The sequence below is a fragment of the Pleurodeles waltl genome, chromosome 3_1 (assembly GCF_031143425.1).
Source record: "Pleurodeles waltl isolate 20211129_DDA chromosome 3_1, aPleWal1.hap1.20221129, whole genome shotgun sequence".
Taxonomy (NCBI): domain Eukaryota; kingdom Metazoa; phylum Chordata; class Amphibia; order Caudata; family Salamandridae; genus Pleurodeles; species Pleurodeles waltl.
The window spans coordinates 923,770,183-923,795,368 of NC_090440.1; the positions used below are offsets into that span (position 1 = coordinate 923,770,183).

General features: G+C 42.1%; 1 long non-coding RNA gene across 2 annotated transcripts in view; it reads left to right on the forward strand.

The window, feature by feature from the left end:
- The window catches only part of LOC138284769 (uncharacterized), a 48,150-nt gene that overhangs the window by 17,553 nt on the left and 5,411 nt on the right, over nt 1-25,186 (forward strand). For both annotated transcript variants that reach the window (XR_011201455.1, XR_011201456.1), the window contains exon 2: nt 10,906-11,051. This is a non-coding gene — a long non-coding RNA (uncharacterized lncRNA). The remainder of the gene's footprint in view (nt 1-10,905; nt 11,052-25,186) is intronic.

The window sequence follows — 25,186 nt, forward strand, 5'->3', positions numbered from 1 at the left end:
CTGCGGTGAGTCGATGTCCTAACAGTATTCGCAAAGTGTGACATTTGGTATCTTGCACAGAATTAGCATGGGATCTAATCCACAGGAGAACTACATGCCCTTACAGCTTATGCCCCAGAACAACCCATAATGCATCACCCACTAGTCCCACTCACAAGGACAGGACAATTGGCAGTAGGTTTTAGAACTGGGGGCTGACAACACTAGCAGATCAATTTTCTGGTGGCAACTTTATTGAATATCCTTATGTCGAAAGTAGACATGTCTGTAAAGTTATGAATTAGTTACTTTATTGCATGCTCTGGACATTATGTAGGGCAAACTTTCCCTACTTTACACTAGAACTTAAGGCGGGCAAATAATGTAATTAATCCGTACTCTAACAACAAATAAACAGATCACTACTAAGTTTTATAAAGCAATACTAACTGAACCTTGCGTCATGATGCAAGTGCAAGAAAGAAATGAGAATCAGATCTAGAAATCACCCTATCTGATTAAGTCTGGTTGTACTGCTGTGCATTAACAGAGGTCATCTCCCCTAACAACAGATTGTGGGTATTTAATTTTAAATGCATCAGCTGTATGGTGTACCCCACTGCATTGCTTAGGGGACTGAGTCCGGTGGATGAATCAGACTACTTGCGGGCCCATGGCCCTGGTGTGAATGAATAAATCTTTATTGTACAGTTAATAAAAACCATTACAAAAATATGCTGTATGTTACCAATATAAAATCACAATATTGCCATATAAAATGCATAAATATTACAACTCTTAAAAGAAAATATGGTTTAAAAGGCAGATTTTACACATGATCTCAATCTTTATTGAATCCTGTTCTGCGATTAGTTCATATTTCACTATATCGTATTGTCCCCCTCCTGCTACCATAGATTATGTTCACTTATTTACTAGAACTTTCTTCTCTTCCCATACAGGAATTCAAGATTGGATCGCCTGGTTTTAGGCATGCTATTACTGCTTGTCTGCATATCCTTATACCACGTTGATTAAAAAGCGATTTTAGCCAGCATTTTCTTTCTTGTGCTAAGGCTGGGCACAGACATAAGAGGTGTATCAAATTCCTCTTCCCATTTTTGCATAACCTACAACTCTCATTTGAGCTCCCTCTCCCTCTTGTGTAATTGTTATCATCACCTGGCAGCTTCCCTAATCGAAAATGCAAAACTTCTATTTTTAGGACAGGGGACCACCCTACTTCAAAATAGAGCTGATGTCGAAGGAAGGAGCTTATAATAATTTAACACCCCCCATGCATGTGATCTTTTCGATAGTGTTTCTTTATCTTTCAGTAAAGATAGCCTCTTTTTACTACTATTTACTACTCTTTTAAAACATCCTACAGATAGGTCACTTTCCCAACTTTCATACAACCCCAAATCCTTTATTGCTACATCCAAGTAGAGCGCGGCGGGATGCCCATTAGTTCTTTGAAGTTCTTTCCACAAAACCTTTCACAGATCATTCCTCTTGTTTGTTTTTATTCTGTACCAGATTTTCGTGGAGACCCCTTTCCTGGCTTTTGTCTCGTTTACTAACCCGAACTCCAAGCGTATTTGTGCCAGCGATGCGTTTGGTGGTAAGCCAAATAGCTGCCTATATGTTCTTATTATACTTGTATTTAGACATACTGAATCGCGCCCACTCAGTGCAACACTGCCATACGTTAAGCTAGGTGCCAATTTGGCTGATATCACCTTTAATAGTGGTAGAATGCTATGGCCATTCAAGGTTCTTTTTAGCATTGAAAGTGCTACGCGCAGTGTTAATCCTTTCCTTTTTAACTCCTCCCTGTGTTGGATAAAGCATCCCTATTCATCAAACAGTACTCCCAAATAGCGATAGGATTGGACTAGCTCCACCTGTTCTCCATTCAGGAACCATCTATGCTTCTTATTTATCCTCCAGCTACAGTCCATTACCTTGGTCTTTTTGAATTTACTGTAAACCTGTTTTCCTTCGAGTAATCTGATAACCTTCCAACTAATCTGTGTAGCCCACTCTGTTTGGCTTATGAAAACAACATCATCTGTGTAAAGCAGATTAGATATAGACATCGGGCCTAGTCTTGGTGCATGTGAATTTACTACTTTTAGTTCATGTGAGAGGTCTGCTAGAAACAAATTAAAAAGATAGGGTGCCAGGACACAGCCTTGTTTTAGTCCCTGAAAGGTATATATTTTTTTGACAAGACAGACCCATCCCCAATCCGTATCCTCACTCAAGTGTCAGTATACAGTAGCTGAATAGCCTTGAGAAGACCGGATGGAATACCCAATGCTGTAAGTTTTCTCTAAAGTAAATTTTGATTCACTGAGTCGAAAGCGGATTTAAAATCGACAAAACAGAGGTACATTAGTAGCTTTTTAGGGATTTGTTTGCCTAGTAACAATGACAATACTAAAATATTAATTTCTGTTCCTACTCCTTGTGTAAATCCGGTTTGGTCTAGTGGGACAATCTTTCTATCTATTGCCCATTCACGCAATTTACTCAGTAATAGACTAGCAAAATACTTTGCTTCCATATCTTGGAGTGTTATCAACCGGTAGTTTTCAGATACATCCCTATTACCTTTCTTATTAGAACCCCACCATGAATCTGGCACTATCTGCTGCTGTAGCACACAATTATAAACTGTAACCAGTACTGGTATCCATAGATCTACATTTGATGAGTACAAGGCTTGAGGAAGCCCATTTGGTCCTGGAGCACCATCTTTTCTGGAACTTAATACTAATTTCTTTATTTGGTTCTCCGGGAAGCTATATCAAAGTCTTTGGTTTCTAAACCCCCCTTCCTGATGTTCTCAATTTTTGTTTTTTCTTCTCGCATCCCAATTGATGGTGATTCAAATAATTATTTTACATTTTTTACCCATGTCTGTTTTGCTATATTGGAATTAACTACTAGCCTTTGTGGGCAGTTTATTCCATTGACCACTTTCCAGAACTTGCGTTTTTTTGTTTCGCTAAATATAGCATCTTGGCCCAAAAATGATCATTTATTTCCCTTTTTTTCCCCAGACCAGTCTGCAAGCTTTTATTTAATTTAAGGAAGGTACGACGTAGATCTCTGTTATGTGGATCGTTCCTAATATTCTTTTGCTGTTTTTTCCGTAGCTTCTGAGCAGAAATGGATAGTTTTATTCTACCCCTGCCCCGGTGTGGACATTATGCACCTGGTCTGATGTTGCCTTGCAGTTCAAGCATATTGGGATGAAATATTTAGTCAATTGTCATTAATGTCTGAGGTGGATGTGTGGCAATCACTGCTCCTAGGTTACACATTCACTCTCCCTATGAGTATTTGATGCCTGGCTACAGTGGCGCTATTGTTGGCCAAGAGAAGTTTGGCGTGTTGGTGGCAGGGAAGGCTCATCAGTGCTTAAGAATTAGTTACTGGATATGATTTACTGCAGTGAAGAACTGGACTATTACTACTCAACTATGCCTCCGGCCTATCAGCCTATAGATATTTGGACCCCACTGCATAGTTTTCTAAATGCTACCACACCGCTTGTGAGATCCTCCAACTACATGCGCAAGGTAATGTAGTGTGTAATCCCAATATGGTTGCTGCTAAAAAAAAGTTTACTTTGGAGGTGGAAAAGTTGAAAACATCTCCCTGTTAATGTTCCAGACTAAATTTTAGAAAACACATTAACATACAACTTTCTGAGTACCTGGAGTTTCACAACCTCTTACAAGTGTGCCAAACTGGCTTCCGTCCAGGCCATAGCACTGAGTCCGCACTCCTTGAGGTCATAGAAAACCTCAAAGAAGCTGTGGACAGGGGTGGGAGTGCAGCACTTACCCTTTTGGTTTTGAGTTCCGCTTTTGACTCCAGAACTGTGGAATCACCAGCAAGGCCCTCTCTAGATTTAATTCATTTTTGCAGAACCGTTTTTTTCAGGTCACTTCCAAACCATTTGCTTCCACAACCCATTCTATAGCATGGAAGGTGCCACAGGGCTCCTCGCTGAGCCCTCTGCTTTTTAATTTGTCTTGTGGCAGACATTATGGAAGCATGTGGTTTTTCCATTATCTCTTATGCAGATGACACTCAGATAACCATCTGTCTCCAGACTCGGTAGCCAATGCTCTGCACAAATCACTAAAATATAAATAGAATAATGCACTTTACTCCTCGCTTGTGCAGTAAGTAGTATTCCCTTTTTTCACCCATTTTACTTAATTGTAATTGGAGCTAAAATCACTAAATAAGTAATTTTCTTTAACAGAGACAGATATCGGTGGTCCACAAAAATCAGTCCTAGTGCAGTCTCAGTCGAATTTCATCAATTCTAATGCACAGCCTTCTTGCCGCAAAGCCGACTGTTTTGTTTGTGGTGACTAAGTTAGTCAGAGACCTCAATAGGCATGAGGGACACCTTGAGTCATGCCCATCCAAAGATGTTATGTACAATGGGCACAATAAAAGATATGTATAATGTCCCTCGTTGATTGCAGTGGTTATTTCAGACAATTGTCATTCCATCCCAGATTATTGTGAAAATATTTAATAGAGAACTAGTTTCAGTGAAGAAACAAAATGCAACAAATGCACATCAGGTAAATACATGTAATTAAAATTAGGAGACGGTGAAGGAGATGGACAGGATAAAGATGAGGGACAGTTAGGTTTGCTTTAAGAGTTACAGTTAGGATACAAGTTATAGTCCGGTCTAGGGTTAGGATCAGGGAAAGGGTTTCAGCTAGAATTACAGTATGGACTAAAGTTAGGATGTGGGTTAAATTCATGGTAATGTAAGAGTAAACAGCTAGTTTCAGGAAAATGTGAGGGCAAGTTTAGGTTCACGGTAGGTTGGGTATAGGATAAGAGCCATGCACAAGGCTTGAGAAAATTAAGGTTTGTGTTATGGTCAGTGTTATGATACATGTTGAGGTTGGGTTATTTTTCAAAACAAAAATGTTAGAAAAATATACAAATCAAATATTGTAAATAAGGGACCATTCCATTTAAATTAATTTAACCATGACAGATATTTTTCCCCAACGCTTTTGTACTCAATTGTCTATTTCAGTGCAAAGTGCAGCAAAATCGTATTTATTCCTTTAAAATGGTTCTCAGCTAACTGTCTTTCTTTGCATGATAAATACCATACTGTATAGATATATAAGAAATCTGCCTTCCAGTCTTTTCCATGAGTTCTTGAGAGGTTCCTTGGAGAGAGAGAATTCCTAGCATTGGCACCAATGCTGACTGGAGAAAGAGGATAAGAAGATATCGCAGGAGGGAAAGAGGGAAGAGTCTTGTGAATGAGTCCTAGGCAGTGCCCATGAGAAGTAGAATATGGCACAAAGTAAACAATTCTGGTAGCCTTTGAAGGAGAAAGAATTAGGGGTTGAGTTTCTGTCTCGTTCAATCAACATTTCACTTTCCCCAAGTGAAGACATCTACAGCTCTCAGAAAAGCATTTCACCATTAGGAACGTGTTAGACGGCTAAATGGACTGGTTCCCTATGCCTTCCGTAAGAAGTACTCAGTGCTTACTTCTCTTGGGAGTAAAGTTAATTGATCCCATATAAACATGTTTGTTCCATGCCTGTTTCTCCCTGTCGATTCTTCTCTTGTCCTTTTTGTGTGGTGGGTTCCTTTGACATGCTACCTGCACTCAGAGAAGGCTGTTCCTAAGCACATCAGATAGACATCAAACAGAAAATCTTGGGTTTGAGTGGAAAGGAAAGGGGAAGTTGGGTCGAACTTTGCTACACCTAGTTTTACAGCTGTTTCCTATTTTCAGAAATACCCACTGGGGGTCTCTTGAAGGGTGACATTTTGATAATTGCAGCTCTAGCTTGACCACTTATATGGAGAACACATACTTTCAGATAGTTATTTGCTGGTAGTGGTTGCTTAGGCAGTAGAACTTCTTCTATTGACTACCATAAATGCAATAATTTGTAAACCGTGACCTTTTCTTTTTATTACCAGTCTATCAGGTGATCGTGGATGAGGCTGCCCTTGTCCTATGTCATGCTGCCTACTCACTTTGGAGTGAATGTTTGGAATCATTGGCTGTTAGAAATTGTCATTATCCGTGTTTCTCTTATATTAGTAAATAAATCAGTAGCATAGCATTATGGAGAAAAATAACATTTGTTTGTTATGTACCTTACTAGATATTGGAAAGCACATGGAATCCAGCATCATAATAATGCTAAATCCCGATTTTCATATTTTAAAGTTTTAGATGGAACCAATACAGCAGCCAATTTTGCCCTAACTATCATAAGTAAGAAGAATCTTTTGTGTTTATTTATCTAGAAAGATTTCTCATCACGAAACTTTAATCCTAAAAATGTTGAAAATTGAGTTGCTAGAAATTAATTTGTATAAAACATAACAGATTGGCGGGCAGGCGGTGAATGCAAGTATTTAACTTCAAGTAGAAATGTTTTACGTCCACCAAATTGTTTTGTCAATATCGGAGTGAAGTGGAAGAGAAATGCACAAGGGGATAACATTGTGTCTGGATAATATTTTTTTACAATGACAGAATCCTCTACACCAGAGGATATTAAAATATTGTAAATTTGATAAGGAATGGGAAAACCAGGAAACCGTAACGCCAAGAAGTGAGGTTTTAAAACGGGGACAGGCCAGGAGTAATCTAGAAGAGACAAGAGGAAAGAACAGCGGTAGTCAGAAGGTAAATAAATATGGGAACTCACACATAGTAATTAAGGTGAAAATGCTGAAGGGGAGGGACAGGAAACATAGGTGGAAGAATAATAACAGTATATTTTTGTAAAGGTGAGCCAAAGCAAAGGCAAGAAAGGAAAATGTATGCACACTACAAGTAGCAAAATATTAAGTGGAAGAAAGCAAAGTAGTAGATGGACACTTACTTTGGTAGGAGGTGGTTGTGTTACTTTTGTTCAATAGAATTGACATATCTGATAGACTTCTAGTTGCAGATTCCTTACCTTAGAATTTTTCCCCAAGCCTCAGACTGGATCAGGGCGTCGTAGTCGCTGTGATGACCTCAGGAGTAGTACATTGACGCTACCTCAGTCTGACGTCAGTTCTTTTCTTTCCACACCACGCGCTGATCTGGCGAGAGCTACCCTGATCTCTTTTTGACCAAGTTCAACTGTTTTGTGGAGTTTTTTGGTGAGTTTTTGGTGCGTCGATGTCCCTGAAGTTGAAGTTGTGCGAGGACTTGTCACCGCATGATGTCAGTGACGGATCCGCATTGGGTCTGTTTGTGGTGCTTGGAGCGCGACCACGACCCAAAGCCTCAAGCTCATGGTGGCCCAGCGCTTGACTCCACATAGGTCCCGGTCTCGCTCGAGAGGGAGGTCTTGAGACTATTCGTGGAGCCACCACCATTCTTCTTCCTCCAAGTCTTCGGGCACAGGTAAGAAGAAGAAGAAGAAGAAGTCGTTGAAGCAGTCCCATCGCCCTTCGACTTCACCCCGTTGCTCGGCTGATGCGACACAGGAGGAGCGTCAACTCTGAGGCCTCCGTCTATGGAGCCTGCTTCTGGGTCCGCTCCACGCTTCCCCCGAATTTCCAACCCCTGCCCAATTAAAGGAGTTTTAGGAGGCCATGCGCCTCATTTTTGGGCAGGCCAACCCCGATAAGGTGCCTTCGGCCCAAGGGGTTCAGTCGGGGGCCTACGGGTTCTGCGCTGGTGGCTTCGGCTCTGCCCACTGAGGTTCCCTCCGAATCCGCTTGCGGATGAATACTAGGATGACCCCTCTTTGGACTTGGCAAAGGAATTGGGCGAGGCCAGTGGACTGGACACTTCTCCAGACGCTGGCATGCTGTCTCCTACCGTGTCTACAGCAGAGGGACCGACTTATGCTGTGGTGGTCAATATTGCGGCTGAGGCCCTCGGCCTTGAGCTGCCTACTCTACAGGTCAGGTCAAATCTCCTGACAGCGGTGCTTCAGCCGGGGGCTTCCACATCTGAGCCCCTTTGGCAATTCAGTAAAGCCCTCACCGATGTCCTTGTGGGTACTTGGTCCAAACCCAACACAGGGGCCCCTGTGAACAGGACTATCGCACGCCGCCATCGGCCCACCCTGAACTACCATAAATTCCTGTCCCAACACCCCACGCCTGGTAGTCTTGTCATCCAGACTCTCCTCTTTCTCAGGCGCATTCCCTTCCGCACCATCGGATAGGGAATCAAAAAGGATGGAACAATTTGGGAAGATGTTTTTTTCTTCCTCCAGTCTCGTGCTGCAGTACCTGAACACTGCATGCCTTTTGGGCCGCTATACCCACTCTCTGTGGGATACGGTCACACAAGTTCTGCTGTAGATACTGGAGGAGACCTGTGCTATTGTCTCCCAAGCTGTCACCGATGGGAGAGATGCTACGAAGTTCGCAATCCGATGTGGGCTGGACATGGCCAACTCGCTGTACAGATCGGTTGCTACAACGGTGGCCTTGAGATGACACGCCTGGTGGCATACTTCTGGTTTTTCGGGGGATGTCCAATAGTCTCTTATGGGCATGCTCTTTGATGGCCCCCGTATCTTTGGAGACAAGGCGGACTTGGCCTTGGAGAGATTCAAGGACTCCCGGGCTATGACTCAGTCCCTTGGCCTTTCCGCTGTCCCTCGCCCCAAACAGTCCGTCTTGCGTGCTCATTCTACCAGAGAAACTGCTGCTTCCACTGCGTTAGCATGCAGAGTTCCTGTCCTGGATATCTGCCAGGCGGCTACGTGGGCATCCCTGCACACATTTCCTAAACATTACTGCCTGGACATTCAGGTCCTTCAGGACGGCTACTTTGGTCGTTTGGTCCTGCAGGACTTTCTAGTATGATCTTGGTTCGCAGCCCACCTCCGAGGATGGCATTGCTTGGGTATCTATTCTAAGGTAAGGAATCTACAACTAGAAGTCTCTATCAGATGTAGAAGTCGGTTACCTTCGGTAACAAAATATCTGGTAGAGACATATTCTAGTTGCAGATTCCTTACCAACCCACCCATCCTCCCTGCTTGCAAACTGATTTCTAGGGACAGGGATTCCCCCTTCAGGTCCTTAGCTCTGGTGCACCAATCTCAGTGTTCTTAGTGGCTCTGCGCTTTGGCGTGGAAAGTTGTTAAAAGAAACTGATGTCACTGCACTGAGGCGGAGTCTATGTACTACTTCCGACATCATCACAGCGAATACGACGCCCGTGCAGTTGACCGACGTGCAAGTGTATTGCTCGAAGAGAAAATTTCTGGATCCAGTCTGATGCTTGGGGGAAAATTCTAAGATAAGGAATCTGCAAATAGAATATGTCTCTACCAGATATTTCGTTGCTGAAGGTAAGTAATTTGTACTTTAAGATGCATCAATGATTTATAGAATGTTTCAGTTTTATTTTTTACCAAGGTGAAATCGCAGACATTTTGGTTGAGAATGAGGGGGAAAAAAAGGATTAAACAACAGAGGAAAAGAAGATGCTCATGTATAATAATCTAAAGTGAAACTCGATTTGTTTTTTGGGTTCTGACTTGGATTCACAAGTGTGACTCTGAAGACGAGAGAGATTCTGACCTCAAATATAGCAGGGCGGAACTGACACACAGGATTACACAGGTTTTGAAGATGACACACATGGTTACACAGGTTTTAAAGAGTTCTTCAGATCTAAACGTAGTTTGAGTAAACAGAGGGGGAGAGTATCAGGTATGCACCATTTTGTCTTTTCTTACAGCCTTCACAAAAGTCTGTGGAAAATTTGCCGCTTCACAAAGTTGCAAAGTTCTATGCTTTTCCCACTTTGGTGACGTTTGCATCAGTTTTATGACGGAAAAGGTAAACTTGCAATGAAATAGTCTGTTGCATTTGTGATGGGGACAGCTTGCAGGCATTACAACATGCAATGTGGGATTGTCTTATTTTTTGCTTTAGCAAAAGCATGTATGTGGACACTAGTACAAATATTTTAAGCAGATACTTAATCTGCTCAAATTAAATTGTACTGAATTGAATCGGTGCTTTTTAGTATCAAAAATGAGATTTTAACATACATGTTAAATGGTTTTTTTTAATCAATGTATTTGATTGCATACACAAAGATATTTTTGACTCTTTTGAATGATGCACGTCAATTTGTTCTTTTTGGTGGGATTATGTGAGGAATATGTAGCACTACCAACATTTTTTAATTTATTAGTTGTCTAGGTTATTCCAAATAAATGGCATGGGGCTTCACTCAGATTTATTAGGATTGTTTCAAAACGTGTCAGGTATCTAGTAATAATAGTTGGGATAAAGGGATCGGACAATGGTGTCAGATTGATAAAAATAAATCATTCAACATATTTGGTTAAACTTCTAAATGGTCAAATTAACCAACAACAAGAGTGCAGTAGTAATACTTTCCACTCTGTGATCTTAGGTTGTACCGAAAAACGTAATTGGAAAATTGCAGTTTCTGGTGTTGTTACTTAGGCCAGTTCATTGTCTAGGAACTTAAGGTTCTGCTTTTATCACATACAGCTTTATAATATCAACTTTTTGATATTTATACTTGTCCCTGAGTGAAACAGGAGATACTGCAAAGGTTTTTATTGTTTTAAAGTCAAAACTGTACTTGTTTTATAGAGTGTGACATAAAGCACTAGATGGTTTTCTTCGTACTGAACTGTGAAAAAGGAGCATTTATGCAAAGTTAGTAAACTGCATCGCTGAGTGATAAGCCACAGTTTACATATGTGACATTTTTTATGTAGTATTGATATGGCGGAAAGTATCAGAGTTCTTTACTTGATTGCTCATACAATCTGAGTATAAAAATGCCAAGCCTTCCAGACCCAGATAGTAATTCAACAATACAGCATACAATAGCAAAACAAGGATTCACTCAAAGACACAGTAAAAAGATGGGTTTTTAATTTGTAGGTCTTACTCGGAGATAAATCTAAACATCTGGAGGAAAACAGGATTTCCACTTGAAGAATTTATTTGCCTCTGGAAGTTCAAGCCTCTCCAGAATACTGATGTCTGGAAGTTTGGGCCTCTCCAGAATTGCAGTTGACCATCATGAGGTAAGGATGTTGCTTTAGATAACCAGTCTTGTTTTCCAGAGAATCAACGTGAAGGACCTGATGTACCGATCAACCAATGTACGGAGGCAAGAATCTGGCAATGTCACCATGTTTGTGGATGTCCATTCCGAAGAATCTCTTAGGACTCTGAAACACCCCCACCAAAGTTACGTTTCCCCACTCAACCAAGACAAAAAAACAGTGCTTGCGTGGTGATTCCACAGTCTTCAGTAAGGATTTAATATTGAATCTCATGTGAAACCAAACAGGAAAGGCTTTTGCGGAAGGTTATTATATGGAGTTTCATATTTAACCCGTTCTCACAAAAAAGCCTGGGGAGCATCTGGCAAAGATGCCAACTATTAATTCAGCCAAAAGAGAGAACAAGCTCAAGTGGAAAACAGAAGAAACTCAGCCTTGTAGGGGGGTTCAGGTTTAAGAAATGTTTGGTCACCCAATCATCAAGGGCTGTCAGCTAACTGGCCAATATGCCCTTCTCCCAAACAGGGAGAATTTTAGCACCCAGTAATAGAGAAGAAGCACCCACTTTTGAAAGTCGTAAAGCTGAAGCCTACCAACCTTTAGGAGATCAGTAGTTAGATTGTGTAAATCGCAGGGGTTGCAAAGCAGGCTGTGGGGCCAGTGGCAGAAACGAGAAGGCAGCAGACTCTGTTTATCTAAATGGTTACCTTCACCGGCACTGAAAAGGTTATGCAGCCTTCTTAAAAAACATTTTAAAACAATAGACTGATAGTACAGTAATGACTGATAGATGGAAAAGTAACAGAATTATGAGGTACATAGTTTTGAAGTCAGTGCAGTGAGTATCCTCTGGCTACAGTGACTCAGCTTTGATTCTGATTTGTATTTCAAGCTACGATTCGTGTCCTCCTCAAAGAACTAAAAGATTTGGTAGTGGCATTGACAAGGCCTTAGAATGGGTTATCCCGAGATCTCCAAACCTTTTGTGTAATAAGAGCCTCTCATAGTAAACAAAAATCATCTCAAGCTACTAATATTATTATTATAACAGTGACCACATCAGACAGGTTTAAATTAGTGACCACCATGTTCAAGATTACCAGCAGTGATCACCTCAGATCATTAGTGGGGTTCCCAGCAGTAGTGTAAAAAAAGGCTTTGTCCCTTTGGCATGCCTATATGTAGGTAATACATGACAGTCACAGCTGCAGTGCCCCACCCCAGCACAAAAATAATCATATTAGTCATAAGTCGCTGCACAAGAATTATCACTCATGAATCACCTTTAAATATATTTTGGAAATTCAGCTGTTTCTCTCGAAATATCTCATGAGTTCTGAAAATACACATCTTTCTGTCTTGCAATAGACAGTTTTGTCATACATATGTTAATTTAACCAAGAAAAGTTTAAGTTTAGAAGGCTAGTATGCACACAGGAGAGCTACTGACAGGTAGCTCACGGGTTACTCGCTAGAGAAGCCTGGATTCAGTGATGAAGCGTGACACCCATCTTGGTGTCTGAGGGCAATCACTTCAGATCAGTCAGATCCCCGGATCCAGTTTATCAGCCCCTTTCCTGGTCCCGCCCTACCGTTTCTCATTTCTTTCCCTTGCTTTTTCTGGAAAAACAGCATCCTTCTTTTGATATACTACAGTATTTAAGGAGTGTGGTGCTGGACCTTACTCAGCCCATAGTCCCTCTTTTGATTTTCCACTTAGACAATTTATCCTCAAAGGAAACCAGCTAGTATGGAGTTGATTTGTGGAATGACTCTTGCATAATGTTTGTTACATACTAATTGTGTCGTGGGTCACATTTAACATGTAGGATACTCCTTTCTAGTATTTGGGGGAAGAACACCAATCATATTTATTTGACAATCCAGTGATATGTTCTTACTTGAATCGCATATAAAGAAAAACAACCAGAATGAAAGTGTTCCTGTTGTTAGCATATATTATCCAATTTATACGCAATATTCAGGACAACCTGTTGAATGTCAAAAATAGTTTGCTAGCAGTGTTCGTACAGATCCAATCAATAATTACACACCCAGTGCGTGTTCTGTATGAAGCGGTTAAGCTCATTCATCCCTATGGCCAAGTAAAGACCGTAATTACTGTACTCAAATGCATGGTGAAACAATGAAGATCATCCTCCCCACCCCCCCTTCCGAACTTAGCACCAACTGCTTTGCGCAGAACTCCTTGCATAATATGCCACATGGAGTCAGAACCACAGAGGACCTTCTCCTTTCACATTCTCTTTGAGCTTTATAAGAGCCTATAGGCATAAGTGTTAGGGCAGTACAAGGTGCAGTTCCAAACGGATATCAACAATAATAAAATTCACAGATGACAATCATCTTGAAATAGCTAGAGCATATCTACCACTGGATGAAAGGGTGTTTCCTTAGTTCAAATGTAATGGAGCAGATACTTATGTAACAGGGACAGTACTCAAAAATCACATTTGACTGACCAGCAACCTTCCACAGCCAAATCACATAAATAAAGAAATACTGGTGTAATTTCTGACCCAGATCTCGCCTTTGTGCTCCAAATCAATGCCCGGGTGAAGAGCATCAACTTTAACGTGTTCATGATCTGCTGAATTATCTTGCTTCTTCAACCCTGGTGGAGCTCACCGGAGGACTTGAGATGAGTGACCTTGACTACAGCAGGATTCTGTACACTGGGTGGCCCAAGAAATCATTGATAAAGTGCAGATCTGGTGATCCGAATGTGTTTGAAACTTATTGGAAAGCATACTGTTAGATTCCGTTTGAGAAAAGGAACAAAGTCAAGTAAGCGCCACAGTTTGGAAAACCTCAGGAGCTCATTGGTGTGCGCTCTTCCTAGCTTCACCAAACATTTAGTCCCACATAAGTTAATCTTTCAGTAGGCTGTACTGGTGTGTTACAGCTCTCTTCCAGGCATGTAACAAAGCTGTCACCGTGAACAATTTTGTATCCACCAACTATATCATTTTGTCAAAGTTACTATAAGCTTCTGATGCATCTGACCGTACTGTTTTTTTCTTAGCAAAAAAAACTACACATACACCTATTGAAAACCTCCTAAAAATCTCCATGAGGGACAGGATACATGGAGTAGAGTTTCAAACTTCCCAGATTGTGTAAAGAGGCAATTTAATTAACTGTCAAGGAACAGGGAAGAAATGTATCCAAACAGAGAATATGACATAGTAAACAATCGCTTTAAACATTCACCACCACTGATAACAACTTGGCTTGCTCCCGGTTTCATGGTATTTCTTTTTTTAATATTTCTGTCTGTATTCGGCCAGATTTATTTTTTTAGTCATCTTATCGGTATTTGTCAATATTTATGTTGTGCTTTGTGAATAAATGAATCAGTAACACATCTATTACCACATTTATTTAGCAAATAAATGTATAATCATACTTTGATGCCTATCCAGTGTTAGCACAGTAGGTGGCTGTAGGAAGTTGTCTCTGTGTATACTATCTCAAAGTGAGAGATAGTGTGCACAGATTCCAAGGGTTCCCCTTAGAGGTTGATAGTGGCAAAATTAAATAGGTAGGTAGTGTGCATGTGCTGAGTGGGGTGTCCCCAGGGTGGCATAATACATGCTGCCGCCCTTAGAGACCTTCCCTAGCCACAGGGCCCTTGGTACCAGGGGTACCATTTACAAGGGACTTATCTGTGTGCCAGGGCTGTGCCAATTTAGGAGACAAAGGTACAGTTTAGGGAAAGAACACTGGTGCTGGGGCCTGGTTAGCAGGGTCCCAGCACACTTTCAATCATAACTAGCATCAACAAAAGGCAAAACGTTAGGGGGTAACCATGCCATCAGAGGCATTTTCCTACTGTGGCAAAATATAGTAAAATAAACAACACACTTGAATAAATTTGCAGAATAGCACAAACATATGTTGAGATATGTGGTTACGGAAGGAAATCTCATTCCTTTTTTAAATTCCACATGCTCTCAATCTGCATGACTATTTGTTGGGAATTCATGAATAACATGAAGTGCCACTAAAAAGTCACATTTTCTGTATTTTTCCACTTTTAAAAATAAATGCAAACAGGAAACACATTGATTTATTTCTGTATTTATCTGTAAAAATCAGTAGAAACTGAAAACTAGAAACCTTAATACAACTTACCCAGTAGATGCACAGTCTAAAGCAGATCTGGAGACTTGACCATTGAACAGAACCCTCACATCAAAATCATGTAAAACAAATTGGTAAACTGTAAGTCATCTATTGTGAAAACCAGCATGAAATAATGCTACTCACCAAATAAAACTAGAGTCAACTGTCTATGTTCTACATTACGATGATGCATCAAAAGCTGCATTCAGCACATCTCCCCCTTTACCCTGTGTACATGTACTTAACATACTAGTGTGTATTGACTCCTTCAATGCCCTCAATCTGTATTCTTCACATTTCTTAAGTGTACCTTTCAGTTGTCATTGGTATTTGTTTCGTTTTCTACTTTTACATCCTTGTTTCCCTATCCATATTTATTTTAAGAACACTTTGGTTATACTATATAGATGCATCTTTTATGGTTATTTCAACCCACTTTAATAACGTTTGTATGTTTAGAAAATGCTGATCTATTTTTCTTCAACCAATCTTCTAACTAATTTCCAACTTTCTATTTATTTTGTCTTGTCCTCTGCTAAACTGGTGCATGAAGAAAATGTTGTTCTAGGTTTTTTCCCCTCATTAACTCAAATAGACTATGCCCTGTAGCAGAGTGTTGGGTTGGTCTACATTCCCATATACTTTTGTCATCTACATCTCTCAATAGGAGATTATTAACAGGAGCTAATTGTAAGCTATCCTTAATCAGCCTGTGTACCTCTCATGTAAGTGTCTAAACTATCATCTGAACGAACCCCATTGCTAGATACAATCTTTTCTAGCTATCCTTTGTTCCAAAATAGATTTCTTAAAGTCCAGCCATTTACAGTGGCAGTCACTCATTGCCATGACAAACTTTTTTTCTCTCTTCTAAATTTTACATATGTCCAAATATGTCACTAGCCAGTTTACTGCATGGTGGAATACTCCATTCATGTTAACGGTTGTACTTTAATTTTATGTACCTTTTCAAGTGCTTGAAAGACAGAACAATGTTTGACTAACTCTTCCAGCTCGCTATCTAAACCTGACCACAAATTTAGCTCCCTGATGCCTTTTGGTGAGAGTTTGTTCTAAATGGCCGTGATGTGCCATCATTAACCATTGAGATCTCAAGTCTGTTTGCGGAACTATTTTAGGTACTATGGCCCTCATTACAACCCTGGCGGTCGGCGGAGAAGCGGCGGTAAGACCGCAAACAGACCGGCGTAAAAAAAAATGGAATTTGGACCGCGGCGGTCACCGCCGCAATTGACCGCCACTTCACCACTCCGACCGCCACAGCGGTAATGACCGCTGGGCTGGAGGTTGCGGTCTCTGGCCCGGCGGTCGTCACTAGACCGCCAACGGTATCAGGACCCTGCATACCACCACGGTTTCTGGCGGTTGGGAACCGCCATGAGAACCATGGCGGTAGGCACTATCGGTGCCAGGGAATTCCTTCCCTGGCACTGATAGGGGTCTCCTCCACCCCCCACTACCACCCACGAGTCCTCCCCCCACCCACCTGCCACCCCACAGAGGTAGTACAAACCCCCTCCCAACCCCAACATGCACATACACGCACCCCTACACGCACACACCCCCAACATGCACATATACACACCCCTACACACACACATACACAACGAGGACACATACCCGCACACATACATGCAGACATGCACACCGGCCGAACCGCACACATTTCCCATAGACACAGCAGCACCCCCCGCACGCATACACGCACTCGCACACCCCCATGCACGCACACAACATCCCCCCACCCCCTCCCCTAACAGACGATCAACTTACCTTGTGCGTTGGTCCTCCGGGAGGCGACGGGATCCATGGAGACATCACCGCCACCAGAACACCGCCACACAGAATCGTGGGATGTGATTCTGTGGGCGGTGTTGAGTTGGCGTGGCGGTTGAGCAGCCTCCACTTTCCCGCCGACCGCCAGCGTAGCTGCTGGCGGATTTCCGTACGGAAAACGTCGGTACGCTGCCAGCGGTCATAATACGCGGAGCGGAAGACCGCCACGGCTGGCGGTCTTCACCGCGGCGGTAACTTGGCGGTCTTGCGAAAAGACCGCCAATGTTGTAATGAGGGCCCTTATGTATGCCCTACACATCTAAACTTAATTCATTCCTAACCACGTATTGACTAAGATGAAGACAATCGTCAAGCCATCATTCTCTAAACCATTCCACTATTTCTTGCAGTTTTTTAATCTATAAGTACTGTCTTTTTCCATTCTTCTTCTCCTGTGGTTTTGGCCACTTCTATTCCTATTGTTGCTACCCAGTTTTGCTCTTCCATTTGCTTCTCTGCAGCTTTAGCCTTTATCTTTTCCCTCACTCTTGAAAGTCAGTGTGCTGTATTGGTCTATTTACCAGCTACAAATTATACACTGAAGTCCTATTCCTGTAATTTTCCTAATCATCTTTCACTTCTCAGAGATGCTAGACCTGAACAACTGGTGATCAGAAGGTAAATAGGTGAGCTGAGATCCGTATGAACTTTTTATGATATACCCCATAAGTATATTCTAAGGTACCGGAATACCCAAATTACAGCTAATGTTTCCTGCTCAATGACTAAATTGCGCTTCTGCGTATCACTTAACTCTGAAGAAGCATATGATAAAATTACATGCATCAGACTTGTGCCTCTCCTACACCATTGGTAGTTGCATTTGCTAAAACTATGGCATGTCTCTTTACATTAAACATTTATAATGGGTACATTCTTGTTCTCATCCTTCATGTTTTCAAATTCATCTTGACATACTCTGCCCCAAGTGTTATTTTTTTAAGTTTTTTTCAGAAAGAAACCTTTATGAATTTTGAATATAATTTTAACAGCTCCAAATCAAGGTTAAGTTGAGCTTGCTCCTCTGGTACTATAACTTTTGTAACAAAAGCTACTTATTTGTCCATTAGTTTCACAAGATAATTATTTGAGCTAGTGTTATTGGTGTTTTGTTCCTGTAAAAAAAAAGGTGTAATTTGTGTACATCGTCATTTTAATCTCAGTGTGCAGATTGCTTACATATCAGCAATTTAAAACAATGGCATTTGTAAGCCAGCCAGTAAAGGAACTAATAACCAAAAAAGCAAGAGTCCGGTGTGCCTCTATATGTAGATGGTATTTCAACAGCCGATATTTAACCAAATAGGCAGAGGCACACTATACAGTGCCAAAGGCAAGCATAGAATCAACAAGTGATATGAGAGGTAGCTGGTTATTGGATTGTTACTGCAGTTTGATGTAGTGCCCTTTAAAGAAGTACATCTTCAACTGTTTCATAAATTGGAGCAGCGTTTGGGAGATCCTTCGCGATACTGGGATATTGTTGCAGGTCCTGAGTGCATCAATAGAAATGACCTGCTGCCTATCTTGTTGTGTGTCCCATCTATCTGTGTAATCATATCAGTGATAGGCATGTTCAGTATTAATTTAGGCTGCTGGCATCTGCAGTCTGGTTTGAAAATAGAATGGCAGCTGTTTCGTCACTTCAACTCCCTTGTGGGGAATTAGCAGGAATGAGGCATAGCTGCCCTTGACAATAATTCAGTGGATCATACTTTTCCAAGTAGTTTTGGACTGGGGAGGGCCCATCAGATCTGTCTACTTTAAATCAACTAGTCGCTATGTTGTTATGTATGCCAGTGCGGGGAGGCTTGTCACCTCTTTTTTTTATCCTACAAATCTAATAACATCTCATCCCACTTCCAGGTTACCTTTGTCTTCCTTTTTCTTCTCTTCCTTTCCCTGTGCAATAGTAGGTCTTTCACGTACGCTAGTTTCTGCTAACCAAACAGCTTCTAGCTTTGTTGTTCTACAATTATTAATGCTAAGTCCCTGATCAATTCAGACAGTCGGAGACACATCTGGCATCCTTACATTTGTCACCAATGAGCAATTTCTACAGGCCCTAAACATCTGTAGACCCTCTGGTTCCAGCTTTAGGCCTCTGTTAACCTCAGCTTATGAAGCCACTTTTATCAGCTGCTGGTGAAATCCCACATACTCTTCACCAACTCCCTTACCTGCAACATTTTTTTGGGACACATGGGAGGCTGCAATAGTCAAATCTCTGCTAAAGTAGCCTTCTCTTAGCCCCCAGCAGATGACACAAAGCTTATCTTCAGTCTGCCCTCGCCAGACTCAAAGGCCTGTCCAGCCATGATTGAAACACCTTAGCGGAAGTCCTTACCACTGTTCAGTGGTGGATGGCAAATAATGTTTTGAGGTTGGACACAGCAAAACCAGAAGTCTTAATTACATCTGTCATTGGAAAAGTCGAATAGAAAAAGTCCTTCTGGCCGGATGTGATGGCCACCACCGCTGCTCTAATACGGTAGACATCCTAGTGATTCTTCTCAACCCAATCTATCAGTGTTGCTCTTACTTGCTTTTTCAAGTATGCACTCTTAAAAAGATCCTCCCAGTAGTTGACTCCACTTTCATATTATATTTTTTGGTGCCCTTAATCAATCCAGGCTGGACTAGACCAACTCTGTTTACCTATCCACGTCATAAAAACTACTTCAATTACTTCAGCTTGTCATGGTCCAGCTATCTGACTGGTAACAGGACAGCAAGAAAAGCACATATCACTCGGGTGCTTAGGTCACTACACTGGTTACTGATTCGTGATCATATTTTTCAAGGCTCTGGCAACCATATATAAAGCCATATAACAGAAACTTCTCACCTTTCTTGCTAACAAATTCTCATTTGACCAGCCTTAATATTCTTGTCATCCTCTCCACTTTCCATCCTGAGAATTAGAATGCCTACTTTTGGAGACCAATAATTTTTGATTGCAGCAGCAGAACTATGGAATCAACTACCAATATATCTTCGAGCCAAGACAGACTTACTTCATTTCAGGCAGTTACTGAAAACCAAGCTTTTTAATAATTAACCTATCTTCCTCTTGTCTCACCCCTTGATGGTTTTTACTGTTTTTTTTGTTCTGTCTTTTCTCAACCACCAAGTAGCTTGTAGTTGTTTCTTCTCTCAACAACCAAATAGCTCTGTGAAAGAGCGCTATACTAATTAAATTAGTTAAAAGCGGCTCTTAACGTTTTTACTTCCGTGGACCTCCACTGAAACTTTACTGCAAGACAGGGACCCCCAACTAAGCAATTCTTATGATTTGAACTGCAAAACACTACACAGAAATACAGAAACAGGTATACATCAACGAAATTTGGGAATATTTTATTTAGTTCACAAACCAAACAAAGTGGCACTTGAAATTTTAATGGGAAGGTTGGAGCTATTAAAATCTAGCTGTTTCTTAAAAACAAAAAAAAACAAAGGGATATGTTAGACTCTGGCATATCACTGTTGTTTTTCTCCTATTGCAGGGTTTCATTGTGTTGTATTCTTGTGCTTCAATTGAGGCCACCAATCATCAATACTAGACTAAGTTTGCTGAACTTGCACAAATGAAGCTTAGGATACCAACTTAAATTTTAGCTACCTATTTCAATTCACATTTGAACAGCATTTTAAAACTTCCAATTTTAATGTATACACTTTAACACATATGTACTTCATTAATCTACTAACATGATTTAACTTTATAATCGGTTGCAGCCCTTTGAGTAGCTTTCGAGGACTCCCAATGTTCTGTGGAGACAGTTAAAGAATCACTAATATAACGTAATAGGCCTAACATCAAACTTCTGGTTCTAGGTATCGGCTCTGGTTTCACACCCTCTTCATTTATCATATGATCCAAACTAAAGACATTTTTCATTTACATTTTTGTGCTTTGACAGTCAGACCTTTTTTATTCTACCTTTAGAGTGCCTCATTTAACCGGACAGAGTGTTCTGTTTGGGTGGACTCTCAAACTGGTATGCTATCCTAAAAGTAATTATACTCAACATCCCCTAAAAATACTTAGCTTCCAATTACCCTGGAATTCTTCTTTCGGTACAATTGTGTAACATGCTCCAGAATCTACTCCCTCTTTAACATCCTTGCTGTTTTATCGTTATAAGATGAGCCAAAGGGAGGCAGATTCCAGGAGATGTAGCAGAAGAAATTCCCTTATGAGTACCAGAATACTTGGAGCTAAAAAAAAAAAAAAATAGGAAACACGGAGCAAAGGTAAGCAGGAGATAAAAACCCACTTTCACTGTTGGAGCATTTTTGTTCATTTTGCTGATCCAGCTCAGGAAGGACCTCAAGACCTGGCTCTTCAACTAATTTGCATCCTTCCCCACAGTGCCTTGAGACCGTCCAGGTGATAAGCCACGCTTTATAAATACCTGATTGATTGACAGAGCAAACAGAGTCCCCAAAAGAGTCTTCCACAGTAGGGATGCAGTGTATAAAATGAATTTGCTCCAGCCCATTCCTTTAGCAGATTGTGGTGAGCAAGAGAGACTAATACCACTTAGGACACTGCCCATTCGCCACTGCACAAAAATAACAATAGACACCTCTCTCCAGCATCTGTGCAGCCTGTGGGGTTGCCAGCAAAATTAAACCGTATGAACATGTCCCAACCGTGGAGCCCCACAACCAAGAGGCAGACTTGCTCATGGCCCACAGACTTCGCAGCATGACACTTGTTTGATGTGAGCACCATAAAGGGGTCCTTAAAAGTTCCTTATGTGGGCCTAAAAAATTGCTTTTCAGCCATAAGCTGCTGCAGCTGGCTATTTAGTTAGTGTTCAATCACCCTGCTTTTTTCAAAAATATATATACACAGCCCTTTAACATAATAAGAGGTTTTTTCTTTTTAGATTTAAATCGTTTTACTATTAGGAACCTGCACAGGTTCCATAAAAATCACTGTAATGACTCGGGGACAGAACTTAAAATGTACTTATCTACATAAAATATATCACGAAAAATAGTATTGTGTGTACCTCGTAACAGTGTTCACTACCTGAAAACTGTCCACCCTAGTTGTCATTCAGGAAGTAAAAAGAGGGTGAGAAATAGTAGGTAACATTCAAAATGGCAAAGCTTGTGAAATATTGACCTTATATTAAAACAAGGAATCTGCACAACACGTTGTCCAGTTAGGCCATGTAGTAGGGAACAAAGTGGTCCTGATGTAGACATTTCATGCCGAAACACAAGTAGATAGAGCTATATAAAGCCACAGCAGGTATCTAAAAAAGGAGTGGATGGACAACACCTCCCAAAAAAAAGGGAATATAAAACGGATGTAACCTCCCAATGAACAGTCTATTTGATGCATGCCCTGTATACAATATATGAAAAAGATATTATAAATGGAGCAAAAAGTTGATTCATACACTATTACCAACTTTGGGAAGTATATGAATGTATAGAATTGTAATTGTACCTATGAAGCACGAAGACCTTGCATGCAGTACAATTACCTTGTACGGATGGACATGAGTATGGCATATACATTAATGAGAGACTGTATGGCTGTGTTAGAAATGGGTTCTCTAGCTGGAAGTCGGTTTGCACCCTGTCCAGGTAGGGACCCTCACTGTAGTCAGGATAAGGGAGATACCCGCTTAGATAATCCCTTCTCACCCCCTTGGTAGCTTGGCAGGGGCAGTCAGGCTTATCTCAGAAGCAATGTGTAAAGCATTTGCACAGAACACACAGTAAAAAGTGAAAACACTACAAAAGGACACCACACCAGTTTTAGAAAAATAGCCAATATTTATCTATATAAAACAAGACCAAATATGATACAAATCCAACATACAGTAAGAAAAGTATGAATTCTGCAAGATTTACTCAAAATTACAGTTCCTTGAAGTCAATAGCTCCACCTGGGGCTATCACGGCGCCGTGATCAACAAAACCAACAGTTCAGGCTGGCCGCGGTGTTGCAGGCCAGCTACGGTGTCGGGAAAACCCGCAAACAGTACCTTGGATTTGCAGGGCGCCGTGATCCTCGCGGTGAGCTCTGGAGAGTGGCGTCACTGACGCTGCGGTGTCGGTTCCAGAGTCGGTGCAGGAGTCGTTGGACCCTTGAGGTCACACGCGTTGTAGATCGAACTCCATGATGAAGTCAGGTGCGCCGGCGTGGATGGCATCGGGGCTGCGGTGTCCACAGGTCACGGTGCAGGCAGCGGCTCAGTGACGGCGTCCAGCAGCGTCGGTGAGACCAGGGCTGCGGTGTGAAGCGGGGCGGTGCGACGTGCGGTGTCCACAGGTCACAGTGCAGGCAGCGTCGTCGTCGTTGCTGAAGCGCTGTCGTCAGTAGGCCGAAGCCAGCGGTGTGGGACGGGACGGTGCTTTGTGACCCTCACGAGCAGTATCCACAGGCCACGGTGCAGGCAGGATGCCTGGTGACGACACAGGAGTCGATGGTGCTGGCGTCGGTGGACCGGGGCTGCGTTGTGGGATGGGATGGTGCTTCGTGTACCTCACGAGCGGTGGCCACGGTGCAGGCAGTGGTGCGGGTGTCAGCAGGAGCAGCGCCGTCGGGGATGCCTAGGCTGCGGTGTGAGCAGGCGATTCCGGAGTGCGGGCCCACAGGTTGTGGTGCGAGCAGCGGCTCAGTGAAGTCGTCCGATGACTGCATCGGGGAGACCAGGGTCGCAGTGCGGAGCGGGGCAATGTGACTCCGTGTGGCATCGGCAGGTCACGGTGCAGGCCAGCGGCGTCGTTGGCGGCATCGCAGTGGTTTCTCCTCTTGAACAGCACAAAACACACAGTTCCCAGTGCTGCAAGTCGAGGAAACAGAAGTCTTTGGTGTCCCTGAGACTTCCAACTGGAGGCAAGCTCTGAGGCAAGCTCTACTCCAAGTCTTTGGAGAATTTTCTCAAGCAGGACACACAGCAAAATTCACCCTTTGCACTCTTTTCAGGCAGAAGCAGCAACTGCAGGCCAGTCCAGCAAAGCAACACAGCAAAGAGACAGTACTCCTCCTTCAGCTCTTCTCCTGGGCAGAGGTTCCTCTTGATTCCAAAAAGATTCTAAAAGTCTGGGGTTTGGGTCTTCTTCTTATACCCAGTTCTGCCTTTGAAGTTGGCAAACTTCAAAGCAAAGTCTCAAGTGTTTGCAAGATCCTTCCTTGTCCAGGCCAGGCCCCAGGCACTCACCAGGGGGTCGGAGATGGCATTGTGTGAGGGCAGGCACAGTCCTTTCAGGTGTGAGTGGCCACTCCTCCCCTCCCCTCCAGCACATATGGCTAATCAAGATATGCAGGCTACACCCCAGCCCCCTTTGTGTCACTGTCTAGAGGAGAGGTGTGAACAGCCCAACTGTCAAACTGACCCAGACAGACAAGCCACAAACAGGCAGAGTCACAGAATGGTATAAGCAAGAAAATGCCTTCTTTCTAAACGTGGCATTTTCAAACAGACAATTTAAAAACCAATTCACCAAAAGATGTGTTTTTAAATTGTGAGTTCAGAGATCCTAAACTTCACATTTTTATCTGCTCTCAAATGGAATCTGCGCTTTAAGGATATTTAAAGGCAGCCCCCATGTTAACCTATGAGAGAGATAGGCCTTGCACAGTGAAAACCGAATTTGGCAGTATTTCACTGTTAGGACATATAAAACACACTAGTATATGTCCTACCTTAAACATACACTGCACCCTGCCCTTGGGGCTACCTAGGGCCTAACTTAGGGGTGCCTTACATGTAGTAAAAGAGAAGGTTGAGGCCTGGCAAGTGGGTACACTTGCCAAGTCGAATTGGCAGTTTAAAACTGCACACAGACACTGCAGTGGCAGGTCTAAGCCATGTTTACAGGGCTACTAATGTGGGTGGCATAACCAGTGCTGCAGGCCCACTAGTAGCATTTGATTTACAGGCCCTGGGCACCTCTAGTGCACTTTACTAGTAAATCAAATATGCCAATCATGGATAAACCAATCAACAGTACAATTTCTATAGGGAGCACTTGCACTTTAGCACTGATTAGCAGTGGTAAAGTGCGCAGAGACAATAAACCAACAAAAACAGACCCAAAAAGATAGGAGGAAGAAGGCAAAAAGTTTGGGGATAACCCTGCAAAAAGGGCAATTTCCAACAGGCTGAATG